The sequence below is a fragment of the Mytilus edulis genome, chromosome 8, assembly GCF_963676685.1.
Source record: "Mytilus edulis chromosome 8, xbMytEdul2.2, whole genome shotgun sequence".
Lineage (NCBI taxonomy): Eukaryota > Metazoa > Mollusca > Bivalvia > Mytilida > Mytilidae > Mytilus > Mytilus edulis.
The window spans coordinates 7291295-7303067 of NC_092351.1; positions in this window are offsets into that span (position 1 = coordinate 7291295).

Here is an 11773-nt window from a genome sequence, read left to right on the forward strand (position 1 = left end):
TCTATTTTTCAACCTCTTAATTTGATTGCATGTATATTTAATGTAAATTTCGATTGTCAAAACTTTAACTTTTTTACTAATTCAGTATAGAAAAAAGTTCTTTTTGTTTTATTTTTGAGAAAAGAACGTTGCCGTTATTGTTTTAATTTTATTTTCTGCCTTGAAACCTATTTGTTTTCGATTATTCAATATAAAATACTAGCGGGAAAGTTTTGAATGCAAAGAATTCTAATAATAATGTTTGTTTTTACTGTAAGTAAGTTACTATACGTTTTTATTTGCCTTATAATATCAGATCGTGTTTCCTCTTTGTTATGAATAAAACAATATGTTGGTTGATACTGAGTTCTTCTGAATGCTTGTCCACACTAACACGGTGTATGCAGTTTTATACATTCAAATATACATCTAAATATGTTCCCTTATTTGTATTGGCTGATCGAGTCGCATGGTTTTTAATGTCTTGTAAAATCCATTTAAAATTATCATTCATGCGTTTACTAAACTTTAAATTTTTAACATATTTCATATCCAAATTCAGATCATTTTTGGTCATACAGAAACATTGTGCATACATGCTATAATTATAGAAGGAATCAAATGGGAATAAAAAGATAAAAAGATAAACCACGATCAGATATTTGATAGTAATTTTTGAGTATTACAGTTGAAATCCTTCGTAAAATGTTAGAATACAATGTTGCAACAAAATATGTGAACATATAGTAAGAAATATCAGCAATGAATTGTATACATATCTTTAACCCTTATACATTTAAAGAATTTGCGGATAAATTGTCATGGAGTCATTGACCCACCAATAAAGAAAACCAGAAAAATAGAAATAAATTTACTCCATCATAAAGATGTTCGCTTGTTTTTACAATTTATGAGATATCTAAAACCTATACTTTTATCCGTGTTGTGCCATTAAAATATTGTGTGCGCTTATACCTACTTTTCTTTTCTTTTTTTTCCAAATTTGATAAAATCCTTCTAACTTTTTCACAGTTTTTTTTTAGAGTAAAAAGGTGCAAATGTTACGCAAGAATAATTTCCAGCCAATTTGTCAATTGCTCAGACATTGTATATATGATTATAAAAAACATAGGACACGGACCTTTTAGTGTTACTGTTTTTAAGTCCGTTATTCATATGCTGTCAACTGAAAACAGTCGCATGACAATCGTTTTATTCCAATACAGAAGAGTGAACATCCATAAGCTCTAAATCCAAAAAAAAAAACATCTTTTGCAATAAGTTGTACATTCTTTTAGCAGAGACTATAACTTTTCCTAAATCAAATATGAATTTCCGAATTGAATCAGCATTATAAATTTTTATTTCGGTTGGTCTTCCAAAGGTTATTGTTGTAGCTTCAACTTTAAATGCTTTTTATCAGATATTTATTTCATTTTTCGATATCCTTTGGGAAAAGTGTTTTCTGTCATAAAGAACAAACTTGAATGCTTAATAAACCCTTTACAAAATAAATACACGACACGTTTTGATGCCATGTTTTTAAAGAAAAAGTCGTTTGAAACAAATGTTTCGTATATGTTTTACCTTTCTGATTAGAAAAGTAAATTAATGCAATTGAATGTTTTTTTTAAACACCTAATACCATTCTTTTTTCTTTAGTTTGTGGCTTACAAATATATTTCACTGTCCAGGCGCTACTAGAGCATTACTATGAAATACCCTCTGAGTGTCTATAAACATACTCTGAATTTATGTAAACAACATTACATAAATTATGATAATGCATATTAATCATTCCGTATTATCAATTTCTTAATATTTCATTTATAAAAAAAATCCTTCTCATCTAAGTTTTTTATTTTTTGTTCTGAAACATAGTATGAATTGTAAATGCAAAAATCCCTAACTGTCACAAAAAATTTAAAATCATAATATCCCTGATCTGATATTTTGTATCCACAAACTATCGGTTTTACTGATATCATGTTTTTAAAATTTAGTTTAATTAAATGATGTTCCAAGGTATCTTAAAACAAAATCACCTTTTAAGAAGGAATATGTTATGCAGTTGATTTTTTTAATTTTATATTCAGACGTTAAAAAATCACGTTTACTCCATAGCAATTTTCCATAATTAAATACAGTCGGAATAATCTGTTCAGCTGTGAAATTTAAATTATTCCATAACGGCCAACAAATTCGTGATTGCGTCCAAAAATTTACGAAGGGATTATTTCAATGCCACCATTTGAAACTCTTGATTTAATAGCTTCCTTGTGAGCATAATCTGATAAAATTACATTTCTAGTCATTTTTGGTTAGTTAGGTCTTTGAAACAAAATATCAGATTATTGATCCGATACAAAATTTGTTTCATCTCATCTTTTACCTTTATAAATCATATAATAATAACACGTGAATTTGTTTGTAGTTTTGAAAAATCCAAGAAAAATTGGAGTAGTTCGATACTTGATACCACCTTTAGCATCTACATCCTGTTTTATTAGTATACAATGATAGGTAATAAAAAATTAATAATAGAGTAGGTGTATACTGAAGTTATTAATAAAAATCTACACTTTATTGTCATGACATACTTAAAGGATTTCCTCTTTACATTAAAGGATGTCCTGTTTACATAGGATCATATTATATAAAATACGGAAAGTATTTTTAATATTCTTATTGTTTTATTATATTCTGTGAAAAACGTAGCATGATTAGAATTACGGAAGTATTGCTATATTTAGAATTCTGGGTAAAGAAATTAAAGACACATAATGTTTATGTTTTGAATAATTTGCTAAACACGCGTACATCTGTCAATCTGTTCATTTTTATATCAATCTTCCCGTATGTCGATTTCACATTTGTTGCATAGTGTAAGTAAAATCACAAAAAAAAAACTGAACTTCGAGAAAAACTCAAAACGGAAAGTCCCTAATCAAATAGCAAAATCAAAGAATAAAACACATCAAACGAATGGATAACAACTGTCATATTTCTTTGTACAGGCATTTTCAAATTTAGAAATTGGTGGATTGAACCTGGTTTTATCGCGCTAAAACTCTTACGTTCCCGCGTCCTCAATCAAGTATTGTGAAGTATTATAATCTTAACGGTATGAATATTATTAGGAATGACAAAATGATGACCTTTGTCAGTTCTGCAGAATTATGCACACATGTTAAATAGCTTGTTCAGTTAACTTCTCGTACAGTTTTCAAACAAACGGAACTCAATGTTGTGATGTTACTAATGTTAGTTAATCAGATGAGCTCTTATAGTCAGATATCGATTTGTTTTTATTTTGTAATTAACCTGATTAATGACAGAATGGTGAAGTTTGTTCTTTATTTGTCTATAACACAATAAGTCAATTTTGTTATAATCAATTGTTTCAAAAATCATTAATGATACAGATAATATGTATATAAAAAAAAGATGTGATATGATTACCAATGAGTCAACTGTCCACAAGAGACCACAATGACACAAAAATTTACAACTATAGTTCACCGTAAGTCTCAAATCTTGACATACATCTAGAAATGGACATTGAGGGTCGGTCAAAACCCAAACTTAACGACAAAAGTGATTATTTTAACTTCCCAATTGTAATCTTGCAATTTTTGTGTAGCAGCATTGCAACAGGATTTTAAATATTCTTATGTTCTAAGTATCATTATGCTCTTGTTTGTTCCTGATTTCATTTATATTAATGCAAAGATTTCATTTTGTCGATTTTAAAGATAACAATGTTTTCTATTTCTGTCAGACTTATAAATTGCTTTTTATATGGAAATAAAAATTTTGACTAATAAATACATACCAATATTCTTCATCTTCAATCTTAAAGCCATTCACTACACCTTTAGGACTGCGTACATACTTATCATTATTTAAAAGTGTTGATAATCATTAGTTGCTAACAATGGAAGCACTAAATACTTTGTACTATTTTCAATTTTTAAAGTTCTTAATTACACACTTATACAAGAAAATGTATGATTTTTTATTTAAACTTTTCTATTTATTGTTTTCAGGGTAGCTAAAAAAATATTAAACATAGACGAAAATTTTCTAGCCATCTTTTATGAAGATTTTTTCCCCACATATAAACTCCTATCAGTTTTTCGTGGGCATTTTTAACTTTTTCGATTTTTGTACATTGAAATACAATTTGAAGAAATTATTTTTTTTTTCAAGAAATGCTTTAAATTACCTTTTTATCTTACAATTCATTTCTAATACAGTCTAGTTTCATTCCGTTTTTTTCACATATTTCATTCAATTTTGTTTAACTTTTTAAAACCCATTTGCAATTATGCTATAATAAAGCAATATAATCACTCATTTGTTACCTTTCGTCAAAGTATGATTTACTTCAAGAATTACGTTTACACGTAACTGTCTTTTTTTTTCTACACAAGAAACCAGAATTAATTTTTTTTTTACACAAGAAACCAGAATTTAAAATCATACAACAATAACTAAGCCCAGAGGCTCCTGACTTTTGACAGGCGCAAAATTGCGGCGGGGTTAAACATGTTTTTTGAGATCTCAAACCTCCCCATATACCTCTAGCCAATGTAGAAAAAAACAAACGCAAAACAATACGCACAGTAAAACTTAGTTTAAGACCGAGTCCGAGCTTGAGAAATGGAATTTTATTATAGCATGCCCGCGATTGTTGTCAACCATCAAAAGTATCAATTCATATTAATACATACATATCGTGTTATCATTTTTACCAATCGAGCCAGTTTCATAAATCAATCACGATAAAACACGGAAAGGCAATACCAAGGGAATACAGTTATTAATACTTTAAGGACTAATCAGAATAAAAAGTTATGAGAAGTTAATAAAGAGCAGTTTATTATTGCACGTTTTAAATTTCATAATGTTACGGATGCCATATGTCACTTTCCTCATAAAATCCAGTATATTAATTGATATTTATATATAGTGTTTTGATATATGATACTGGGTCCTCGGTGGTCGAGTCATCTAAGTAGTTTATTCTGTAATCACTAGCCAGTCAACGTTGTGAGTGCGGACCCCGCTCGTGCCGATGCACTCGACTCCACTCTTTATAGAATAGGAAAGTCAGTTTTCCTATATAACCTCTAGGCACTCCGGCGTCCTCCACCAATTAAAAACTGGCCGCCACGAAATATTACAAAAGCGGTGCTTAAAAGTGGCGTTAAGAATGGAAATGGAGAATGCATCAAACAAACAACAGCTCGACCAAAAATCAAAACACAGATAAAGGCCATTAATTATATAATTGGTCTTAAACACATCGACAAAATTTCTCACCCGAAGGCGGGCTTCAGCTGACCCTTGAAAAATTATGTATTAGTTCAGTTAAAGAGGATGTCACACTAAACTCAGAAACATGTAAATGAACTTAAACTTAAAACACAGAAGACAAACACAGATCAGAGGTTCCTGACTTTAAACAGGCTAAAAAAAACATGCGTTTAAACATGTATTGTGAGATCTTAACCCTCCCCTCAATCTCTAGCCAATGTAGAATAAACTAAAACACAGCAATACGCACAGTGAAACTCAGTTTTAATAAGTTTAATTGTCGGTAATTTCTGAACATTGTGCATCTGAGGTTTATTAAGGTAACACGATACCGAATGGCATATCTCCCGATTTCCAAACTTTTTGGCACACGTGTTCTTTGAATCGAGTTACATCGGAATATGTAATAAAAAATGGGGGTCACCATTTTTGTTTTCTTAGTATTTTCATAGGAAAACGTCAATTTTGGCAACAAATTTACATAGGTATATAAGGGAAATGCCTTATTTTCGGCTTTTCTTTTTAAATTTTCCAATGGATGGCTATGTTCTTATATACGGAGAAAAACAAAAAACTAACATAATATCCAGAATTGTATACTGAATCCAGATTCGTATAGAAACTCATATGTCACCATCCTTGTTTTTGAGATAAATGGCTTCAAAGTTGATTGATACCCTTAGAATTTGACCGAAAACGTCTGACGTTATAGTATACAGAATATAACGTTATAACTACTCAGAGATATGGAAAACAAAATATTTGTCGGAATCTGAATGGTGATTATTTTATTTTCATATCCCCTGTCGGGTTTCGTAAATTCCTAGTAATGCAATATGAAATTTTACAGATTCATTTCGTCCTGCACATGGAAATTTCACTTGCATGAATTAACATTAATCTCGTCTGATTTTCACACCAAACGAGCATATATACTTGAAACTTACTTGAACTGGTTGGTTCCACGTGAATCTTATGAAAATAGTTCATGCATAAATCACCGAAATTTGGTACACGTTAAATTCACGTAAATTTTTAAATAAGATTATTCAAATAATATCTTTATTCTAAAATTTAATTAAAATCATGAAAAAATACTTTCATATCTTTGTAAAGTTCGATTTGACGTGAAAATAATATGTGTGATTCATTTGAATTACTGAGTTTTTAACTCCATAATTTTTAAAAGACAATACTGGTATCATTGCTTTATCCGTGCAGAAATAGAGTACTTAAAAATAATTTAGTTCAGAGTTTTATAATTGCTCGGTTTTTGATGTTTGTTTAACGTTCAGTGGCAAATAATTCATGCATGTGCGGAACGATTCAGAAATTTTACTGTGATTATTACACTACACATACTTATCAAAACTTTCCAACGTTTACTAAAACTACAAATTAGAAATAAAAAGATACTCGTCCAATTAGCATTAGTCAATTTTCTTGATGTCATTGGTTTTGATGTCATTAAATGTCAAGATGTTGCTATCTTATAAATTGCATAACCCATATCTCCATTTACCATTTTAACCGCCAACTTTTGTAAAGATAACATGTACACAAATATATTTTTGCTTTATTTGTACTTATACTTTTACAAATAAAGTCTCATGTTACCCCATTTCCATAATGAGCAAGCGGTAACGTAGATATTTCTTTTTGCGTAAATGTTCGTAAACTTTGTCTATTTCTTTGAAAAATTAGAGGCAATGATTTAAATTTTAACAACTAAAGTTTCAAGTGAATTGTAGGGTTGATTGTTGGTTGCTTAACGTCCAGTGACAAATAGTTCATGCATGTTCAGGACGAGAACAAGTTAACAATAAATACAATAGGCAGGTTGCTAATAGAAGCCATCAGGGATGATGGTCGAGAAAATTTGGACTGACACTGGAAAATGAGGGTATATTGGATAGGGACAGAAATTTTGTCTTGCAACAGGCCACCTACGGACCCATCAAAGAGTTGTTGCAAGGGGTCTTATTTTTCAAAGAGCGTAGCACTCTATTTATTCGAGGTTAAATCGGATTAAATGTTCCCATTCTGACCGGACGTGGCTGCAAACTTGATACATCCAACGCAGCCAAATGGACGCCCCAATTTGGAAGCATTTTGCTGCCGGTCGGAAGAAGACTAAATGACGAGTTGTATATATATTTTATCAACACAAAGAAATAAAAACAATTCATTTTTACATGTATTAGTATATAAATCTAATTGTATACTTGTTCTAAAATTCCTTTTAAGACTGTGAAACTCCTAGGGCTTTTCCCGACGCCTAATATGTGAGAAATATGCTCCTCAGAGCATAAAAAGGCAAATATGTTAACTCTCTTTCAGTCGTTTTGTCTCCGAACTTGTACATGTACATTATTTCCAACACAAATCACACAAAAAAAAACCACACTATACCACCAAATACCCATGCAAGCGTAAATTAATATGAATTTAAAAACTAAATGATTTCAAGATATCTAGCTATGTCAGTGTCTTTCTGCTGTTTTGAATAATAGTAAGTTAGTCGTTTGCTTGTAAATTTCGAGAAAAAAATTGTAATGGAACCAGTCTGACTAGAGCCAGCTGTCCCAACTATCAACGTGTGACGCAAGTGGATCAGGCTGTAACGGGACCTGAATTTTTTTCTACTTTCAAAACAAAATTTCATGGGGATACGGCGTGCACTATGAATAAGTATTTATTGCAAAAATAAATCAAGAATAAAATAAAGTGGTAAAACTCAGTCTATTATGTATAAGAACATATATAGATAAATTGTGCAGATGCTTAAATATTAAAGAAACAGAATGTTTAAAAGTAAATAATACATTTTTAAAGGTTAAATATGAGCAAAAGCATTGCTGGAAAACGATTAAACAATATATGTCAAATAAGGTAACCGTTACGTAATATTGCATCAAAACTCTCGGCACTCTGCATCTAAAAGAAGTTACCGTTAAAAATGTCACGTAGTTACCAAAATTTTTTTTTTATTATCTAATCAATTTGTGTTTGCAGAACCTGCTGCATTAGCTTATATACATGTGTGAACGTTATTCGATAACGTCAGGAACGATAACTCGTGGCGTAACGTCATTCGGTATCGTGTTACCTTAAGGTGACTGCTATCACTTTCTTTGTATCCTTCAATTATTGTACAAATAACAGGTACATGAATACAGTATGTTTTTCCCTACTTCCATGTTGAGCAAGCGGTAATGTGGATATATCTTTAAACGTAACAGTTCATTTAAGAGACCTATAAGCGGATTAAAAACTTATCGATTTCTCTGAAAAATTAGACACAATGGTTTTGATTTTAATAACTAATGTTTCAAGTGTCGGCTGTATATTGCAGTATAAAAGCAATATACTATGCGTTCAGTAACCAAGGCATTAGCATTTTTCATTCTACATTTGCTGATGATTCTAGCGTGTACAGAACTATTGATATGATCATATAATTTCTATGTTTTCAGTTCTGTGAAGATTATTTACGATAATAACGATTTTCACTTTTACCATGATGAATCAGTTTAACATGTGAATTACATTGTATTGTCTTCGAGGAATTATTGTTTACGCTAATTTAACGTGTAGGTTAAATTGGTATGGCCCGAAACCACATTTAATTCCTCTATCAGTTCTTTATAACGTTTTGTCGCATTAAAAAAAAAATGCCCTGTGTTTTTTGCCAATTTTTTTTGTGTGTACTGTACAGTACAAGTCCAAAAGTATATTCGATTTTCAGAATAATTACTATTAAACATCCATACCCCTATTGGCAAGTCAAGAGATGTTCCGAAAAGTGTAAATATTACCTTTTGCACCTGGCACAATCACTCTTTCCATATCAAAATCAATTAAAATAAAACATCCAAAAGTTTATTTCAGCTCTCTTCTTTCATTTCCACCCCAGAAAAACTAAGAAATGTATGAGAAAGGGAAAGAAAAACAATTTAAGAAACAATACATTATAATTAAAGGGAACTATATTACTGTGGTCTTAGGCCGTACATGTATGTTTTTGTATGTTTAATTATTGCAATAAAAGCGTTTCTCTGGGTATTCATAGATTTGGATTAGCGAATGCTAGCCTCCGGTCAGAAAGAGGACATTAAATCCAATGCCCAATTGTAGAGAGAGCACCACGCTCTTTGCACGTTACGGACCCTTGCAACAGCTCTTTTCGGGGTCCAAAGGTGGCTTGTTGCAAGACAAAATTTCTGTCATTTTCGTGTAGCAGCCCAAACATCCCTGACCGTTATCCCAGATAGCATCTATTGCAGAACATACCTGTTGTCTTTGTTAACTTATTCTCGTGTTGAACATGTTTGAATACACGAACGTTGACAATTAATTTCAAAAGATTTTTTTAAATGTAATGTCAAGCAATTATCCACAAGGCTACTATTTATCCAAAAAATCAATTAATGTAAACCGATGTATTCATATGCTTAAAGATTGCTTTAACAATTTGATAAGTTTGATATTGTACATAAAAATCCTCCTACTTTTACGTAATAAATGTTGCATTCAGCAAGAAAAAAATATTTCATTGTTGATTGCGTAACGTCCAGTGGCAAATATTTCAAAGGTAATGGTGTATTACATCTATGGTGTATCCGATTCACAAACGATCGTCTATTTGAAATGATTGTAAGAGTTTGCAATATCTGTGTTTATTTATATATCTTTCAAGTATTGTAATTAGTTAGAACACAAATTATTTTACCGGTTGAAGGGAAATAATTTTGTTTATTTTTACCAGATTATTAGTGATCAATAAAACAAAAATGAACACGTGAAAAAAAAACGACAGTAAAGGATTAATTATTCAGCCTTTAAAAAATTTTAGAAAAAATTAACCATTTTTTTTTTTTCATTACATATTTTATTTATTCCTTTTAATTATTAGTTGTTACTTTATCATATGGTACAAAAACCATTAAAATAAATCAATTCGTTTTACCCCTAGATGACTTTTAAAATGTACATATCATTGAAAATCTCCAAATTATCTCCCTTTGATGCAAAAATGCAATTTTTTGGTATTAAAATTAAAATATCTTTTTTTAACTCATCGGTGACCTATATTTTTTAAGCTGTACTTAAACTTAACTATTGTAAAATTTGAGCGATTTCTGTAATTTAGTTCTTTTTTTCATTTCGATATTACCTCTATTTCTCCTATTAGTTCAACAGGAAAAACTACATTTACCAAGATGTATGCGTCTTTCGAAGGCAGATTGTGAGCGTAAATGGACGGTGACCCCATTTTTTCATTTCATTTTTCCATTAAGTATATGATCAAGTTCATTTAAAGGAAAATATAGAAAAATCCTTTATTTCAAAAAAATGATGTATACCCGCGAGCCCCCTTAAGTGACTTGATTTGAATACATCATTTTTATGTTTTATATATTGTTACATTTACTTTTTGTATCTGCACAAAAACCTGCTATAAGTCAATTATAAGAAGTTCGTTAGGATAGTTCAATTGTCAAGATGTTTTTGAACTGACTAAATGGTAACGGGTTTTCTAATTACTTATGTATTTTGTATCATTATATTGCTCTTTTGTTATTTAATTTACTTACTAGAACACACCCGCGAAATCGCGGGCATTCAGAGCGTAGTTTAAAGTATGTAAAGTGTTGTTGGTAGAATTTTGTAAAATATTGAATGACTGGAGAATTTCGGCAAATGTATCATAAATCATAGGTTATTGGGGGCAGGAAAATGTTTGTTTTTTTTATCCCTCCTCCTTCATTTCCAAAATTCCCAATTTTTGGTTTTCTATCAATTTCAATATGAACATACATTTAGTATGTTATGAACATTTAAGTAAGGAACCTGTAATTCAGTGTTTGTCGTTTGTTTATGTGTTACATATTTGTTTTTCGTTCATTTTTTGTACATAAATATGGCCGCTAGTTTTCTCGTTTGAATTGTTTTACATCGTCATTTCGGCCACTTTTAAAGCTGAGTATGCGGTATGGGCTTTGCTCGTTGTTGAAGGCCGTACGGTGACCTATAGTTGTTAATTTCTGTGTCATTTTGGTCTCTTGTGGAGAGTTGTCTCAACATGGCAATCATACCACATCTTTTTTGGTTGTTGAAATAAATGAATTTTGTAAAAGATTTAATGACTGGAGAATTTCAGAAAAGGTATCAAAAGTTCACATGAATAATTTTAGCGCTTATCGGTATATTATAAACATTCATTACTATATAGTGAATTTTGTAAAAGATTTAATGACTGGAGAATTTCAGAAAAGGTATTAAAAGTTCACATGGATAATTTTAGCGCTTATCTGTATATTATGAACATTCATTACTATATAAATAAAGTGTATATTTACTTTCTATTCCAAGTTTACTAATCGATCCATGGTGGTCAATTGATATAGTATACAGATCCTCTCCATTTAATAAACTCTGTGACCGCCGTGGATAGTAAACTTGAAAATGA